This window comes from Panthera pardus, unplaced genomic scaffold, assembly GCF_024362965.1.
Source record: "Panthera pardus isolate Hobbes unplaced genomic scaffold, ASM2436296v1 HiC_scaffold_12, whole genome shotgun sequence".
NCBI classification, from domain to species: domain Eukaryota; kingdom Metazoa; phylum Chordata; class Mammalia; order Carnivora; family Felidae; genus Panthera; species Panthera pardus.
This window is the reverse complement of record NW_026526677.1, coordinates 104,278,787-104,297,120: the sequence shown is the minus strand read 5'-3', so window position 1 is coordinate 104,297,120 and position 18,334 is coordinate 104,278,787. Positions and strand designations below refer to the sequence as shown.

Sequence of the window (18,334 nt, the reverse complement as noted above, 5' to 3'; positions counted from 1 at the left end):
GTATGTTAGTAATCTATGGGATTAGTTACACAGAAGCCTAAGGATGTCAGAGATGAGTGGACATTGAACTCCCAGACTTGCAGAGGCCTCTCTCTGCCTGCATCAGACATGCAGAGCAGACTGTAGCCAGGGCCCAACCTTGTTGCCTCGGACTGCTCGACAGCATTGCAAGTGCCCCCCTGGCATTGTCTCTGTGGAGGGGGTATCCAGGGACACAGTGCTCTTCCATTCTCCTCATGTCCCCTGTCTTGGACCAAAGCTTCTTGCAAATGCTTGCATACGATCGTTGAGCACTGCTCCTCCCCCGACCAGGCTGCAGTGACATTTATGATGTCATTATTAATGTCAAAGGTCTTTATGCTCCCTAATTGCCTGCTTTTTACTCTGTGCTTCCTCCCCCACTTCCTGGAACATACCTTGAATGACAGGAGAACTCAATTTGTAACATCCTGCCTGTATGTTCTGGTTTCACTGCAGCAGAACCACCGCCATCTCGTACCCCTTTGGTTAGCCAGTCAGTATCACTGTTGTTGACAGGGACACGCAGTAACAGGCTGGGAGAACATCAAAACCAAGTACACCAGCACACGCTGCACGTCATTAGCTGAGGGTGTTTGCGGTGTACTGATCAGCCAAGACCCGCAGAAAGTTCTTGAGAAGTTTTCATTGGTTAAGAGCCTATGAGAACTCTTTCAGAATATAAAAGATCTATATATTTAACAGCTGAGTATTGGAATGCTACTATATACACTCACACACACACACACACACACACACACACACACACACACACATCTCTAAGGGAGCATTAAACAAGCAATGCATGTCTGGTAATTATCTGTTTGCATATGTCTTTTGTCTCCAACAGACTGGAAACTTTGAGTTAAAGGGCCAAGCCTTTCTTTCTATGCCCAGCTTTTAAAGTAGAAGTGCTATATCACAGCAGCTTAATAAACATGAGATGAGTGATTGAATGCACAAGTGAAGGAATTGTCAAAGGGAACCATAATTCCCCCTCTCCAGCCCCCTAGGCATCTGCTCTCAGTTCTTCCCTGGAGATCCAGCTGTCTGGTCAGTGGAACAGGAGAGCTAAAGACTGCAGGGACCCCAGGGTGGAAAGAGCAGGTGGGACAGAGGAGGAAAGGAATGGGATGCTGATCTTCTCTCAACCAACTCAGAAGGGGGGGAATATGGCAGCAGCCTGTTGCTGGCTGTTTCTGACTCTATTTCAAGTAGCTCAGCCTCAGTCTAGGACTCCCCTCAGCCCCTACATCTCCTTGCCACTGGTTCATACTGAGCCCTGGGCTGGGCTGGGCTCTGAATCCCTGGGGACTGCACAAGGGGCAGGCACCACCATGAGCACTGCAGGTGCAAGAGGCCAGGAGGTACAGCCTCCTCTCAGCTCATAGTGAGTGGACACAGAGGTGTGAACCATGCTTTCCTCCAACCTCAGCTTCTGCCCGCTCTCTGTTCTCCATCTCTCACCAGACTCTCCTGCACTCTTCTATATTTAACTCTCTAAGGCTCATTAACTACAAAATCCTGAACTTTACCACCAGACCAATTCAGAGGAGTTAGTTTTTGGCTATGGTTATTCTTCCTTTTGAGGATTAATTTCCTTTAACACTTGCCCTATTAATCACTTTAACAATGAAATTAAGATGATTATTTTAATAAGGTAATGGGTGATAAAGAGTGGGAGATACACATTTATTACACAGGAGGCCAGAAGGTCTTGATAAAAGTTAGCCTTGTCAATTATATATTAGGTGGGGATGTGCTTCAGGAGGATCAGGCTGAGGACTGCTCTTTCTCACTGTTTACAGACACCTGTTTCTGTCAGTGTTGCCACGTTTTTGCTTTCAGGCCCCATAAAGTGGCATGCCAGTCACCGAGAGTGACGGGCTGTTATTTTTCCTCTGGAATTCCGGCGGCAGCTCTAGAGGCCACTGCTCAGAGATGCCAGCTCCAGGCCTTTGCCTCTGGAAAATAGCCTTTCTTCCCCACTGCCTTCATTCTCTTCTCTTCAATCCTTTCTTCCATTTCTCCAGCATCCACCTTCCCTGTCTTCCTGCACCTTTCCCTTCTGCTGTCCTCACCCCCATTTAGCCAGAGAGGACCACAGTATGAGTTTGTCTGTCATTGCATAACTCACCCTGTTTTGTTTTTAATCAATGTCAAGATGCTTCTTTAAAGTCTCTGACATCTCCCGCTCATCCTTGTTTATTCTCTTCCTACCGACAAGGGAGATATTGTTCCCACGGAGTCATGGGGTCACTAGGTGCAGGGGGCAAGAGGCATGCTAGGTCATGGCTGGTAGAGCTGGCACAGAACCCAGGGATCCTGGCCTCCATCGCCTCTTGCCTCAGTCGTGAGTGACAGAAGCTAGGAGCATCTCTCACTTCCTTGCCTCACCCCGCCCTCCAATAGTCAGCCCTCTCAATGGCTGGGATTCATGCAAAAATTCTTGGGAAGAGGAGAGACCCATTCCTTTGGTTTAAAAAGCAGAAGGTGGGTGGTGCACCTGGGTGGCTCAGGCGGTTAAGCGGCTGGCTCTTGATTTCGGCTCAGGTCATGATCTCATGGTTTGTGAGTTTGAACCCCACGTCGAGCTCTGCACTGACAGTGTGGAACCTGCTTAGAATTCTCTCTCCCTCTCTGTCTGCCCCTACCCCACTTGCACATGTACTCTCTCACTCTCAAAAACTTCAAAACAAAACAAAACAGAAGCAGATCCAACCATTCCACTCCTGGGCTTGTCCTCAAAAGAATTGAAAGCAGGGAACCAAACAGATATTTGCACACCCTTGTTGATGGCTGTGCTGTTCACAACTGCCAAAAGGTGGGAACCACACAAGTGTCCATCAGCATGGATAAACAAAGTGTGGTATATGCATTCAATGGAGCATTATTCAGTCATAAAAAGGAATGAAATTGTGATACATGCTATAACACGGGTAAGCCTTGAAGACACTATGCAAAATGAAATAATTCAGACACAAAAAGACCAATGAATTGGCAAATTCATAAAGACAGAATGTAGAATAGAGATTACTAGTGCTGGAAAGAGGGGAGAATGGGAATTACAACATCATGGCTGCAGAGTTTCTATTTGGGGTGATGAAAAAGTTGTGAAAATGGATGGTTGCAATGGTTGCACGGCATTATGAATGGACTTAATGCCACTGAATTAAATGTACATTTAAAGATTGTTAAAAGTAAAGTTTTATGTTGTTTATTTTGCTACAATTACAAAGTGGAAGAAAAAGCAGAAGAGGAAAGGAAATTAAAACTTGTTTTAAAAAGTAGTTTCTTTTTGATTATGGAGTATACCACATATTCAGGAAAGTATATAAAAGAGATGCTTGCATCTTGATGATTTATCACAAAGCAAACTTTACTGTAACAATTTGCAGGTCAAGATATAGGAGGTCCCCAGCCCCCTAGAATCCCTGAATCCCACCCCCCTCAGTAACTTCTCCCTCTAACCCCCACTTCCAAAAGATAACCAGTATCTTGCCTTTTGTGGTAATCATTCCTTTGTTTTGTTTTAGGGTTTTATGGTCTACACATCCAACTGTAAGTATTATAGTTTATTATTGCTTATTGTTTTTAACCTTATAGGAACAAAATCTCGTGTGGTTTTGTGTTGTAGTGTCTTATACACTCAACATTTATTCGAGATTGAAACATGCATTTGTGTAAATCTGTAGTTTATTTTCGTTGCTCTACAATATTCCATTGTGTGGATATTATGCTATATATATCTATCTGTGTTACTGTTGACGGGTATGTGGTTGGTGTCCACATCCGAGATATTGTGCCCTGGAACATGACTGCTCCTAAATGAGAAAGAGCTTGGAACTAGGTGGGGAGTTAGTAGGACATGGGCTTTTTGAATTTAGGAGAGGATGCCAAACTGTCTCCCAAAGTGGTTTTGGCAATTTACATGTCTACCAGTAATGAATGAGAGAATTATTTTTAGGGTGTTTGCTTATGGCCCAGGAACTATGGGGGGAAATAAAGGAAAATACCCATAAAGGGAATCAATATAAGGTAGATACTGTCAGTATTGGGCTTACCCAGATGCCCAGGGATCCTTTCTACCATTTACACGCATTCCTCCCCCTGCTCCTGTGACTTTCTGCTTTATTTTTGCCATCCCTGAGTCTCCCTGAGGCAGGCCTTGTGGCTGCATACCCATAGGTGTGGACAGCTGGCAGTGTGTGGCACGTTAGTAGCCCCCACACACTACCTCCTGCCCTTTAGTCTTTGGCTGGGGGTACTTATACTCAGCTTTCTTATCTCTGGTCCTGACAAACTTTGAGGCATCATTTACACCCAGAGATGCTCTCTAGGACCAGGCTAAAGTCACTGTCTAGGGACTCTGCCTGAATTCACACACTTGGTGGCTTTTCTGTCTTCCTTGTCCTGCTTCCCTCACCTCACTTTCTCCTGAGAGCCTTTCCTTAATAAATCACTTGAAAAATAACCCATCTCAGGATCTGCTACTGAGGAACCCAGCCTAAGAAATGCACCCAGACTTATGAAAACCCAAGTGTGTTATCTCTGACAAAACTTCCTTTCAGTGAGTCTCTCTTTCCTCCTGTCTATTAAAAAAAAGTTCAGTTACTAATTCCAAAGATTCAAAATTCCGTTGTGGTATAAGATTAGGATGATGGTGTCACCCCAGCCCAAATATGACCACTGAGAGAGAGTAAGTCCAACCAAGATTCCAACTTCTCAGAGAGGCCTCTCAAGCCCCCTCCCCTCCATCCCTGCATACTCATGGAGGCCCCCAGACCTGGGTGTGTACAGGAGCACTTGCACGTGGACTGGGGGATGAGAGGTGTTAAAGCAGATCAGTATTGTAAAGAAATGATGGAAGCACACTCAGGGAAGCTGATGGGAGAAGAGTGAGAGTTTAACATGCTAGTGTGTGTGGCAGATGTGAGCTTTTATGCCATAAAGCCAGTCTGTGATGCTGGCTCCAGCTGTTGTGAGGACAATGAGCACTTTCTGGATCCTTTTCCATGGCCTGAATGCCATTTGCATAGCAACTATGTAAATTCTATGGAGAAAGCTCTTTCACACAGCCAGCATCTCATCCTCACAAAACTTCCAAGGTGGTGTGTCTGTGCCTTTCACCCTCATGAGAAAACTAAAATCGGAAAGGTTAAGAGACTTATCCAAGGTCGCAAAGCCAGTACATGGAAGAATTGAGTCTGAGATTTAAGCCTCATGATTTTAGGGCCCAGAGAAAAAGAGAAGAGGTGGGAAGAGGTACTCAGGAGAGCAAAAGTTAACATTTATTGAGAGTTTACTATATGATGGACCCTGTGACTGTATGACCCCACTGAGGCCCCATAAGATGGGTGCTGTTATCATATCTGCTTTAGAAACACTGGGCGTAGAAAGGCTTAGTCATTTGACTACAGCCACCTGGCTGGCCAGTAGATGAGGAGGGATTCAAACCGAGCTAAATAAGCTGCCCACTGTGAACTAGGACCAGAGAAATTTACAAGACTTGTCTGGGACCCAGAACACAAGATTTGGGAGAGTCCAGGGTTTGGGGCAAAACCAAATGGATACCATGGAGTAAATTTCACTGGCTTTGCAGGCAGCAATTTCAACCCAAAGCCCAAACTGTTTACGTCAGACTCAGAAAATACCCCTTCCCCTCTCCCGACACACACACAAGTGTGTTGTCCTGGGAAACTGAGAGAAATACCCGTCTTGAGCCAGAAAAATGTGTACTAGGGGGTGAGTGAAGAGTGGATGTGGCCTCCACTGGGAGTAGGGGAGGGTTTAAAAGTTCCCTTTGTCCATTGGGCCTTCTCTGGTGCCACTCTGATGAGGGGATTGGAGCAGAGGCTCCCTACTTGGCCTTTGGGGTTGGGGGGTGGGACCACAGTTTCTCCTCTGGTGTTTGGCCAGAGTGGAGTAGTTATTTTCTAAAAGTTTTCTGTCTTGCTAGACTGTTCTTTTCCTGGTCCTTTGGACAAGGGAGCAGGTCTTTATTGGGGGTATTTTGCCAGTACTCATTGGCATTTCCAGCTTGCTCATGTCTTCAGACCCAAGCCTAGAATGGATGAGGCAAAGGAAGGCCTAGACAACTGTCTCCTGTGTTGTTCCTCAGGTCCCAAGGGCCCTATGTAGTCTGCCTTCTTCTCTCTGCCTTTCAGAGCCTTCTTAGGTTTGTTTTATATACATTGTGCAATTTTTGGTTGTCTTTGATGGACAGAATAGGGAAAAATATGTGTACTCCATCTTCCCAGAAGCAGAAGGCACTACTGTCTTTTAAGGCCACTGGTACTTATACCTAGTTACAGAGCTAACCCATGCATAAGCCCCGCTCTGGCTTTTTCCTCCTCCTTAGTTGGTCTCATGAGATTCCTCCATAGGGCCACAGGCATGAGATGAAGAAGGAGCTCTGGTGTAAGTAGAGGGTGCCATGGGGGTTTGGGCCACTATTTAGGCGTCTTCCTCATGTCCCCGGCCCTGCTTGCCCCCAGTCCTGGACGAACCAGTTCTGTCTTACAGTGGATTGTTGCTGGGCCTGCCTGTCCTGATGATAGACAAGCTCACAAAGGTGAGTTCCAGCCACCTCACCCCCTGATGTATCTCATGGTTGGGCATTCCATTTCTAAAGACCTCATACCACACACCAGGAAGTATTTTTTCTAAAGGCATGTGCTGCAGAGGGCAGGGTCTTGCTTCAGAAGCACAGGGGCCTGAATTTTGATTCTCCCACTGAGACTTCCAGGAACCCCATGTGGCATCTTTCCCTATGCTGATGCCTCCTGCAAGTTTGCCTGACTGAGTGGTCTAAATGGTTAGGCTGCTTGCCCTGCAGCCCAGACCTGTGCCAGAGCCCTTTTCCTGCTATAGGCCTCACTTGAAGCTGGCAGCCTTTTGTGTCACCTGGTATATGGGCCAGAGCAGTGCCCCTAGGTTTGGAATATGCTGCTTCCAGAACCCAAAGATGCTCACCAGGTGTTTTGCTTCCATTATTACCACACAGTTTTAAGATTCGATCATTTGCCTTTTACTTTGAAGGAGTTATCCATGCACTGCGCGCCTAAAATTTTATGGATTTGGCAGGTCTTCCCAGGGTTTATTGCTCACTCTCCAGGGTCCGTGTGCTGTGCCAAGACCTCCAGGGATTCTTTGGGAAGGGCATGACCTTAGCCAAAGCAGTTCTGTGCTGCTGAGCAGACCCTAAAGTTGCTGACAGCACGGGGGTGATTGCTGGCCATGCCTGCCATACATGGGCCCTAGGTTTGCCTTACGGGGGATTGCAGGTGGCTGAGTGCTGTGTCTATCAACCATGTGTGACTCACTGGTCCTCAGGACAATAATCTCTCACTATGGCATGTTTCCATTTCACTGGTGAGAAAATGGAGGCTTTCGAAGTTAATAAGCAGTAGAGTCAGGCACTGTAGAAACCGCCCAGGACAATCTGTCTCCCATACGTGTTGGCTAAATCGTGGCTCATTATTATTATCATTTGCTAAATAATTAGATGGCATGATACTCAAATGTGACTGGCTATTCCAGCAGGAAGTCCTGGCTTTGCTCTTAGACAAGGCACTGTAGAATAAAACTGGATCATGGGTAATGGGGAGGTGCTAGCCTGGGGCTGGGAGGCTTGCTGGTACCAGTTGCAGAGCGCTGAGTTCCGCTGGATCAGGGGTCCCATCCCCCAAAGCGAAAGCATGGCCTGTGTCCTTCACTCAGTTCTTGATGTTCATTATCTTTCGAAGGATGAGTTAAGGATCTCTTAGCTCTGGCAGGTGGCAGCCCCGACTTTTAACCCCGGGACCTACAGGGGCTCCTCGCCTGGCCTGGTGCTCTGCCAGGGCCCTTTCTGAAAGTGAGTCTTCTCTGGATGAGGGAAGGTCCCGGTGCACACTCACTCTGCCTTTACGAGTGCCAGGCAGGGATCCAGCACCCAGCAAACCTCCAGACAGGGTGTGTTTGTCTCCAGTGGTGGGAGCCCAGCCATCTCTCCGCTCCTCCCACACACCCACTCCTACTTCCCCTGGCCCTGTGCCCATTCTTGCCCACTCCTCCTCTGTCTCGCACCCAGCGGCAATTCAGAGGCACAGGCTTTTTTTTCTTTTTTTTCTTTTTTTTTATTCATGAAGGAAACAGCCCCCTCCGTCTGCCGCCTCCCGGGTCGATAAGAGAGGGGACGCTCAGCCAGGCCTGGAGTCAGCCAAGGAGATGAGATGTGTCTCTCTGTAACAGCCGTCATGATGTAACTAGGCTAAGCCTGCCCAGACCTCCTCCCCATCAGGAGGGGCGATAGGCGGACGGCTCGTCTAGCAAGGACCGCCTTGCTGTCTGGGCCCTGACCTGGCATCCAGGCTGATTTCATTAGCAACAACAACTGCTTATATTTATTGAGAGCTTACTGTTGGTCAGGTATTAAGCAAAGCAGTTTATCAGCGCCGCTTCACATAATCTTCATAACAGTTCAGTGATGTATATACTACCATAGTGTCCATTTTATAGATATGGTCAAATTAATAATGTCAGAGACTTAGTGCATGATTCTAAACTATTGCTATATCCCCACAACCACCGTGTGAGGTTGATACTATGGTAATTTCCAATTCATGGATGAGGGGACTTGGGCATAAAGTTAGTAACTTGCCCAAGGCCACATGCAAGTATCTGGTCTGGAGTTCACCCTCTTTACCATCATGCCGTATTGCTTCTCACTTGTACCCAGTAGCTGAAATTCCTGGTAACTTGTCCAAGTCCGCACCCACCCACTGTCCAAGGGTCAGTGTTTGAACCCTGCTTAGTCTGACTCCACAGCCATTGCTATTACCAGCACACACATTACTACCTCTCCTTTGGATGAGAAATGCGCACTCACAGCCTAGAAATCAAGCCAAGCAAGCCTGAGAAGAAACATGTTACCGTTGGGTCTATCCCAGCACCTGCTGCCCTCCTCACCCCAGGCCCAGTGTGGAGAATAGAACCAAGCAGCCACACAAGCCAACCCAAGTTCACAAGCGCAGCGTTGAAAGGAAATGCCACTACAAGCAGAGGACATTGGAATTAGCATCTAAAATCCCTCCCACGGCCGAGAAACCAACAGTCTGGAATCTTGTGGGAAGGAAGACTGAATTCTCATCCAGGCTCTAACAGGATTGGATAGTACACCTCTGCTGTTTGCCTCAGCCCTGCTTTATTGGTGCTGTTATCTGCACTCTCAGCAGACAGCACGCCTTTGAAGGCATGTCTGGTTCTGTTCACAGGCACCAAGATAAAGACAGTCTCCCTGCCCTCAGTGGCTGGATGTCACTGTCAGGAACTCTCGAATATAACTCCGGTTACTAAAATAAATGATTAGGGAGCTTTCTCTCTCCTACTCTGAGCGCTCCATTAAGCAAATGAAATAGAAGCATTCAGATACACTCCCTTTTTCTTTTCCCTCCTGTGATTAACTGCATAATAAAAATGATATTACGTGAGCATAAATCTCAAAGAAGCCCATCTAAGTGACAAGGCATGCCAAGGACAATAGCGGACAAAGGTCATATATTTTAGGTGACCTCAGTGTCCTGTCCAATCCGTCCCCTCTTCCTGTTCAGAGCTCCTGTGGGTCTTCTCAGCCACCTCTTCCCCATCCTACTCTATATTCTCAATCTCCATTCGAGCCATTGATGGGTCGTGTCTCAGAAGAGCCACCTTACCTTCAGACACTGATCTTTTACTGGTTCCCAAGCCAGGCAGTGGTTGTCACCCTGCAGGACATTTTAACAAGGCTCTGCCTGAGACAGCCTTTGTTTAGAAATTACCTTGCGCTCTGATGGTGGAGGAAACATGGCTCAATTTGCCAGGATACCTGGGTATCAGATGTTTTCTTGTCTGCTTCGGGTCTTCTGACTCCTCCATCCTCTGACTTCCGCCAAGCCCTCAGCTCTTGTTAGGGGTTCTCATCGCTTGGTTCTAGCCCCTGGCTTTGTCACATTCTTTCATTCTGGTCTTGCCATCCTGGGTCCTGGCTTCCTGCTTGCTTGGGTCAGTCTCTTATGTCTATCTGACTCTTTAGATCCTAACCCTACCTGGCATGAGGAAAGTGTGTTGAGAGGTACTGTGAGCTCCCAGAATCCTTGGAGCAAAATGCTTCCAACAATAACTCCCTCTTTCTATAAACATAAACCTCAGGCCCACTGCAGAGAATCCTCCCTACACTTTCTTCTTAGTTATTGGAGAAGAAGATGCACGCAGAAACACTTAAACACTTCAACTTACCCACACAGACTTACACGATCATATATACACACATTCATGCACACCCAGAATTACATATATGGATTCACACATGAAAACACATATGTAAACATAACTACATATGTAAATCCACAAAGATTGATGCAAAATACACATACACACACACACACACACACACACACTTTCATACATACATACACATTAGTAATCAGAACCAAATGAGGACTTGCATCCTATCTTATTTATATGTGTAATTTCTGTGTCTAGCACAGAACCAGGAATAAAGTAAGTGTTCAATGAATCTGTTTTTAGCAAATGAAAAGGAGACACATAGCTGACCTCCTGTGTAATCACGTGAGTAGCTAGAGAAACTCACCCAGTTCTCCAGAGCCTGAGGCAGAATCCCTGGGACCAGGAAATCAAGCTGCTGCCCCACAAAGAACACGAAACTCCAGGTGGGATGTCAGGAAAGTGTCCTGACTGGCTTTTTCCCTGACCCTGTTGAGGTCCTGGTCTGGGTGGAGCCCAGTGTTCCTCCACACCTTGGCTGGCAGAGGAGTGTCTGCCCATGAAGGCCCCACCACTGCTGGCATCCCTGCTCCTTCACCCTCTGCAGCACCCATCCCCAAATGCTCATACTGCAGGGAGTCCTGTTCTGATATTTGCCCAGAGCATTTCCTGTTTTTCTTTATTTCTCCAACTCTGTGACAGATTTCTCTGGAGCCATGTCATGCTCACCAGGCTACCCTCCGCCTCCCCGCAATATGCCGCCTGCACGGAGCTGGGGGGGCTTCCTCCCCACCAAGACATGCTGCCTCCCAGCCTCGCTAGTCACCAGGCTGTGAGTCACCAGAAAGAGAAGGAACCTCCACTGCCTCCTCCCTCTCCTCACACTTGAGCACACGCCTCCTCACGCTCCCAGCATCGTGACCTCCGCTCACTCTGGGGGTACACGGCCAAGTGATGTCGGTCATGTGTCAGCTTAGGCAGGGTGGCTCATGCCACCTCGTTTAACCTCACAGAAGACCTCTGTGACAAGAATTTTAGTCCCCATTTTACAGATGCCAAAACCAGGCTTTGGAAAGCCCAAGTTCATGTGGCTAATAAGAGGCAACATTCTAACATACATCTGTCTGGCTCCTTGCATTCTGTCAGGCTGAACCATGGTTTCTCCTAGGGAGTGGTGTTTGGATCTGCCTAAATTATTAGCCATGAAACACAGGCACTAATTCAGCATGAGGCCAAGTTGAGCCTCAGTTTCTTCATTAGGGAGGCTGGGCTCTTAGGTTCCTGACTGCCCTCCCAGGCCTGTTATAAGCAGGGCCAGCTTATTCAGTTGTGCAGTTTGTAGCCTGCACAAAGGGGCCCAGGCAGTGGGTGAGGAGCTCCAGTCCAGACTGCTCTGGCCAGACTCTGTGTTGGCCCCGAGGGGGTGTCTCATTCTAAGGCACACAGAAGTTCAGTAGAGGCTGGGATGTTCCAGTTTTTAGAAACAAGGAGAGTTAAGATGCCTTGAAAAGCTTGCAGGGAGAAAAGTCTGACTGCATGCAGTCAAAGCTGCCTGAGGCTCCAAGCAGCCAGCAGAGGCCCCAGTGTTTCTAGTTGGGCTCCTGCTCCTAGCCAGGTGCACCTGATCTGAATGCAAGAAACTGCAGGAAAAACAGGAGTCATCAGGGGCTGGCTCATTGCTGTGTTGCATATTGAATGACGGACTTAGGGATGGGGACAAGGAAGGAAGGTGTTGGCTAACATGTTATTTGGAAGACTGCATTTCAATAATTGGTTTTTTTTAATGTTTATTTATTTATTTAGAGAGAGAAGGAGGGAGGAAGGGGGATGGGAAGGGGCAGAGAAAGAGAGGAAGAGAAATAATCCTATGCAGGCTCCACACTCAGCACAAAGCCCCAACACAGGGCTTGATCTCATGACCATGAGATTATGACCTGAGCTAAAATCAAGAGTCAGACCCTTAACTGACTGAGCTACCCAGGTGCCCCTCAATAATTGTTTTAATAAGCCATTTATTATTAAGAATCTGACCTGCCAGGTAGGGGTGTCAGAAGTGTGATGTTCAGCCATAAATACCTTTCTGGGCCAACCCAGGGAGCAGAACTGTGGTGGAGGTGACAGGCAGCAGTCTGAAGTGAACTTGGTTTTCTGGGTACAGTGGACTCACCTGCATCTTTCTTCAGTTTCACCAACATATCCATCACCACTCACTCCCTATGGTCCAGCCATGTTGGCTTTTCAGGTCCTCTGTCTCCCCTTCCACCTACTCTGGCTGACTCTTACTTAGCCTTTATTATCTTTAACCCCTAAATTAATGCAAGCACCCCACCCCATTATACATGTGCAGGAAACCTGTACTTCTTCACTGCATGACCAGGGTCAAAAATGTCTTAGCAGCTGACAGCACTATGCCTCTTAGGTGGCAAGTCCTCTGCTTAGGGAAACACTTAATGATGAGCTTCAGGCAAAAGGTGAGGACCTCTGGTCATTGACAGGAGCCTATGCAACAGAAAGGAGCAAAACTGTTTGGTGAGAGATGAGAAAAAATTGTATTTCTCTAAGAGTAGAAGAGAATATGGGGAGGAGTCAGCCAGATGCTATGAGGCTGGGGCTGACTTTGAGTAGGATATGGGGTAGGGTGGTAAGTGACAGTTGCCAGGGCTAGAGGACATGTTAAAAAAGGGGATGCTTGATATAGGATATGAACCTGTTTGGAATGCTATGATTTAAACCCCTAGTCTGATACCTCCTTCCCGTAAAAGTTTGTAGGTAAGTCTAAAAACCCACAAGTTACTTTGTATAATTTTCTTTTTTTGTTCAGTTTTATTGGGGTATAAGAGACAAATTGGTAAGATCTTTAAAGTGTACAATATAACAATTTGATAAACATAAACCTTATGAAAAGATTTCCCCCATTGAGTTAATTAACACATCCATTATCTCACATATTTACCTTTTGGGGGGCAAGGGTAAGAATGTTTAAATTCCACTTTCTTATAAAATTTCAGTTATGCAATACAATGTTACCATCTGTAGCTACTATGTTATACACCAGATCCTCAGAATTTATTCATCTTTAAAAAAATTTTTTTTCAACGTTTATTTATTTTTGAGAGAGAGAGTGCAAGTGGGGAAGGGGCAGAGAGAGATGGAGACACAGAATCCAAGGCAGGCTCCAGGCTCTGAGCTGTCAGCACAGAGCCTGACGTGGAGCTCAAAATCACAAACCATGAGATCATGACCTGAGCCGAAGTTGGATGCCTAACGGACTGACCCACCCAGGCGCCCCAGAACTTATTCATCTTAGAACTGAAAGTTTGTATCCTTTTATCAACCATTCCCTGTTTCTTCCACTTCCCAATCCTCAAAACCATTCTCCTACTCTGTTTTTATGAGTTCAACTTTTTTTTTTTTTTTTAGATTCCACATATAGTAATACCATACACTATTTGTCTTTCCCTGTCTGGTTTATTTCATTATCACGATATCCTCCAGGTTCATGCATATTGTCACAAAGCACTGGATTATCTTCCTTTTAAAGGCTGAATAATATTCCATTGCATATGTTTACCACATCCTCATTACCCACTCATCTACCAACTGACCCAGGTTGTTTCTGATCTTGGCTTTCGTGAATAATGATGCAGTGACTATGGGAGTAAAGATAGCTCTTTGAGATCTTGTTTTCATTTCCTTTGGCTGTGTACCCAGAAGTGGGATTGCTGGATAATATGTGATAGTACTATTTTTAATTTTTTGACGATCCTCCATACTGTTTGTGTAGTGGCTGCACCCGGGTTCTCTTTTCTCCGTATTCTTGATAACGTTTGTTATCTCTAATATTTTTGATTGTAATAGCCATCTTAACAGGTATGAGGTGATATCTCATGGTGGTTTTGATTTGCATTTCCCTGACAATTAGTCATTTCTAGCACCGTTTCTTGTCCTTTTTGGGCATTTATGTCTTCTTTGGAAAAATATCTTTTCAGATCTTTTTCCCCATTTTAAAATCGGGTTGTGTTTTTACTACTGGCTTGCATGAGTTCTTTATATCTTTTGGATATTAACCCCTCATCATATATACGATATTTTCTCCCATTCCACAGGTTGCCTTTAATTTTGTCGGTAGTTTCCTTTGCTGAGTAGAAGGTTTTTAGTTTGATGTAGTCCCACTTGTTTTTTTGCTTCCATTTCCTTTCCTTTGGTGTCAAATGTACAGAAATGTTGTTCAGACTGTTGTTGAAAAGCTTGTCCCTTATGTTTTCTCTGAGGAGTTTTATGGTTTCAGGTCTTTATGTTCAAGTCTTTAATCCATTTTGAGTTGATTTTTTTTTTATTAGTTTCAAGCTTTTATTTAAATTCCAGTTGGTTAACACTGTGTAATACTAGTTTCAGATGTAGAATTTGGTAATTCACCACTAATGTACTACACCCAGTGCTCATCACAACACATTGTTAGTTGATTTTTGTGGATGATAAGATAGGGAGGTGGTTTCCTTCTTTTTCAGAAACTGTTTTCCCAATGCCATTTATTGAAAGATGATCCTTTCCCCGTTATTTTTGGCTCGTTTGTCAAAAATTAATTGACCATAGACAAATAGGTTAATTTCTAGGCTCTCTATTCTGTCTGATATGTATTTGTTTTTTATTCCAATGATATACTGTTTTGGTACCTATAGCTTTATATTATAATTGTAAATCAGGAAATATGGTGCCTCCAACTTTGTTCTTTCTCAGAATTGCTTTCACTATTCAGAATCTTTGCAGTCTCATACAAATTGTAGGATTTTTTTTTTCTATTTCTGTGAAAAGTGCCTTTGGGATCTTTATAGGGATTACACTGAATCTGTAGATTGCTTTGGAGATAGTATGGACATTTTAACAATATTAACTCTTTCAGTTCATGAGCATGGAATGTATCTGTCACTTCATTTGTGCCTTCTTTGATTTCTTTCACCAGTGCCTAATAGTTTCATTTTATGGGCCTTTCACCTCCTTGGTAAATTCATTCCTCAGTATTTTATTTCTTTTGATGCAATTGTAAATGGATTATTTTTAAAATTTCTCCTTCTGATCATTCAACATTAGTATATAGAAATGCAACAGATTTTTGTGTTTTGATTTTGTATCCTACAACTTTACTGGATTCATTTATTCTAGCAGCGTTTTTTTTTTTTTTTTTTTTTTTTTTTTTCCTCTGGGGGAGTCTTTAGGGTTTTCTATATATACTATCATGTTATCTACAAATAGTGAAAGTTTTACTTCTTCCTTACCAATGTGGATGTCTTTCTTTCTTGTTCTTACTGTTCTGGCTAGCACTTCCAATAATATGTTGAATAAAAGTGGGAGAGTAGGCATACTTGTTTTGTTCCTGATCCTAATGGAAAAGCCTTCAGATTTTTGCTGATGAGTATGACGTTAGCCCTGGGCTTGTCATTTATGACCATTGTTATGTTGAAGTACATTTCTTCTATGCCCAGTTGCTTACAGTGTCTATCACAAAAGGGTGTTCAATTTTGTCAAATGCTTTTTCCATATCTATTGAAACGACCATATGATTTTTATCCTTCATCTTGTTAATGTGGTGTATCACATTGATTGATTTGGGAATGTTGGACCATCCTTGCATCCCTGGAATAAATCCCTCTTGATCATGGTGTCCAATCCTTTCAGTGTATTGTTGAATTTGTTTTGCTAATATTTTGTTGAGAACTTTTACATCTGTGTTCATTAAGGATTTTAGCCTGTAATTTTCATAAGGTAAATTGTAGTGTCCCTTATCTGGTTTTGGTATAAAAGTAATGCTGGTCTCATAAAATGATTTGCAAAATATTCTTTTCTTCAGTTTGACAAGGATCGACATTAGTTCCTCTTTAAATGTTGGGTTGAATTCACTGGTAAAGCCATCTGGTCCTGGCCTTTTTTGTTTGGAGGTTTTTTGATTGATTCAATATCTTTACTAGTAATTGATCTGTTGAGAGTTTTTATTTCTTTATGATTTAGTTTCAGTATGTTGATCCTTCTAGGAATTTGTCCATTTCTTTTAGCTTGTCCAATTTGTGGTCCCAATAGTCTATTAATGATCCTTTGTATTTGTGTAATATCAGTTCGGATCCCTCCTCTTTCCTTCCTAATATTATTTAAGTCTTCTCTCATTTTTTCTTGGTAAGTCCAGCTGAAGTTTTGTCTATTTTGTTTATTTTTTTTTGAAAAACCAGCTCTTAGTTTCATTGATCTTTTCTTTTGTCTTTTAGTCTCTATTTCATTATTTTCTGCTCCAATATTTGTTATTTCCTTCCTTCTGTTAACTTTGGGCTTAATTTGTTCTTTTTTCCAGGCCCTTGAGGTATAAAGCTAGGTGGTGTATTTGAGATCTTCCTTTTTTCTTTATGTAGATATTTATGACTATAAGCCTCTCTCCTAGAATTGTTTTTGCCATATCCCACACGTCTTGATATGTTGTGTTTCCATTTTCATTTGTTTCAAGATTTTTTTAAATTCATCTTTTGATTTCTTCTTTGACATTGGTTGTTTATGAGGATGTGGTTTGATCTCCTCATATTTGTGAGTTTTCCATTTTTATTCTTGTAATTGATTTCTAGTTTCATACCATTGTGGTCAGAAATGATGATATGATTTCAGTCTTCTTAAATTTATTAAGACTTGTTTTATGGTGTAGCATATGATGTGTCCTGGAGAATGTTCCACGTGTGCTTGAGAAGAATTGATATTCTGCTGCTGTTGGATGGAATGTTTTGTATTTATCTGTTAGATCCATCTAGTCTAACATGTAGTTTAAGTTCAATGTTTCCCTATTGATTTTCTGTCTGGATGATCTATCCATTGTTGAAAGTGGGGTACTGAAGTCTCCTACTGTTATCGTATTGCTATCTATTTCTCCCTTTAGATCTGTTAATATTTACTTTCTGTATTTAGGTATTTCTATGTTGGACACATAAATATTTATAAACGTTACATCCTTTTGATGAATTGGCCTCTCTCATTGTATAATGACCTTCTCTGTCTCTTGTTACAGTCCTTGGTTAGTGTATTTTGTTGATATGAGTATAGCTATCCCTGCTTTCTTTTGGTTTCTATTTGCATGGGATATCTTTCTCCATCCCTTCACTTTCAATCTATGTGTGCCCTTAAAGCTGAAGTGAGTCTCTTGTAGGCAGAATAGAATTGGATCTTTTAAAAAAAAATCTATTCGGCCACTCTGTATCTTTTGATTGGAGAATTTAGTCCATTTACATTTAAAGTAATCATTAAGGAGCACCTGGGTGCCTCAGTTAGTTAAGCATCCTACTCTTTGTTTCAGCTTAGGTCATGATCTCATGGTTCCTGAGTTTGAGCTCCACATTGGGTTCTGTGCTGACAGTGTGGACCTGCTTGGGATTCTCTCTCTCCTGCTCTCTGCTCCTCCCCTCCTCTCAAAATAAGTAAATAAACTTAAAAAAAAAGTAATTATTGATAGGAATGGACTTACTATTGCCTTTTTATTCATTGTTTTCTGGTAGGTTTTTTTTATAATTTCTTCATTCCTCTCTTCGTCTCTTGCCCTCTTTGTGTTTTTATGGTTTTCTGTAGTAGTATGCCTTGGTTCCTTTCTCTTTATCTTTTGTGTATAGGCTCTTATTCTATAGTGTAGTATGTACTCTGTGTTCTTGCTTTGTAATTACCATGAAGTTTACATAAGACATTTTATATTTATAACAGTCTCTTTTAGGCCAACAGCTTAACTTTGTGCACATTCGAATGTGTACACTTCCTCTATGCACATCTTACGCTTTTCATATCATAATTTGCACCTTTGTACAGTAGATATCTATTAACAAATTATTGTAGTAAAAGAAGGGTTTTCTTAAAAATTGAGAATGAGGCTGAGTTTCATATCTGAATAATACAGTATGGAACAACAACAACAGTATATTTAAAAGAATTAGGTGATCCATGAACTAAGGAGGCAGGACTTTGGCTCCAAAGGTTACCATAAGAACCTAAGACACTCACGACCCAGAATCCTGGAGAGAGCAGAGAAAGGTATGGGGATGTGAACTGATTTTATCTA

General features: G+C 43.5%; 1 long non-coding RNA gene across 1 annotated transcript in view; it reads left to right on the top strand.

Moving 5' to 3' along the window:
* The window catches only part of LOC109278741 (uncharacterized), a 262,941-nt gene that overhangs the window by 114,828 nt on the left and 129,779 nt on the right, over positions 1-18,334 (top strand). The window contains exon 2 of the long non-coding RNA XR_002085815.2: positions 3,555-3,579. This is a non-coding gene — a long non-coding RNA (uncharacterized LOC109278741). The remainder of the gene's footprint in view (positions 1-3,554; positions 3,580-18,334) is intronic.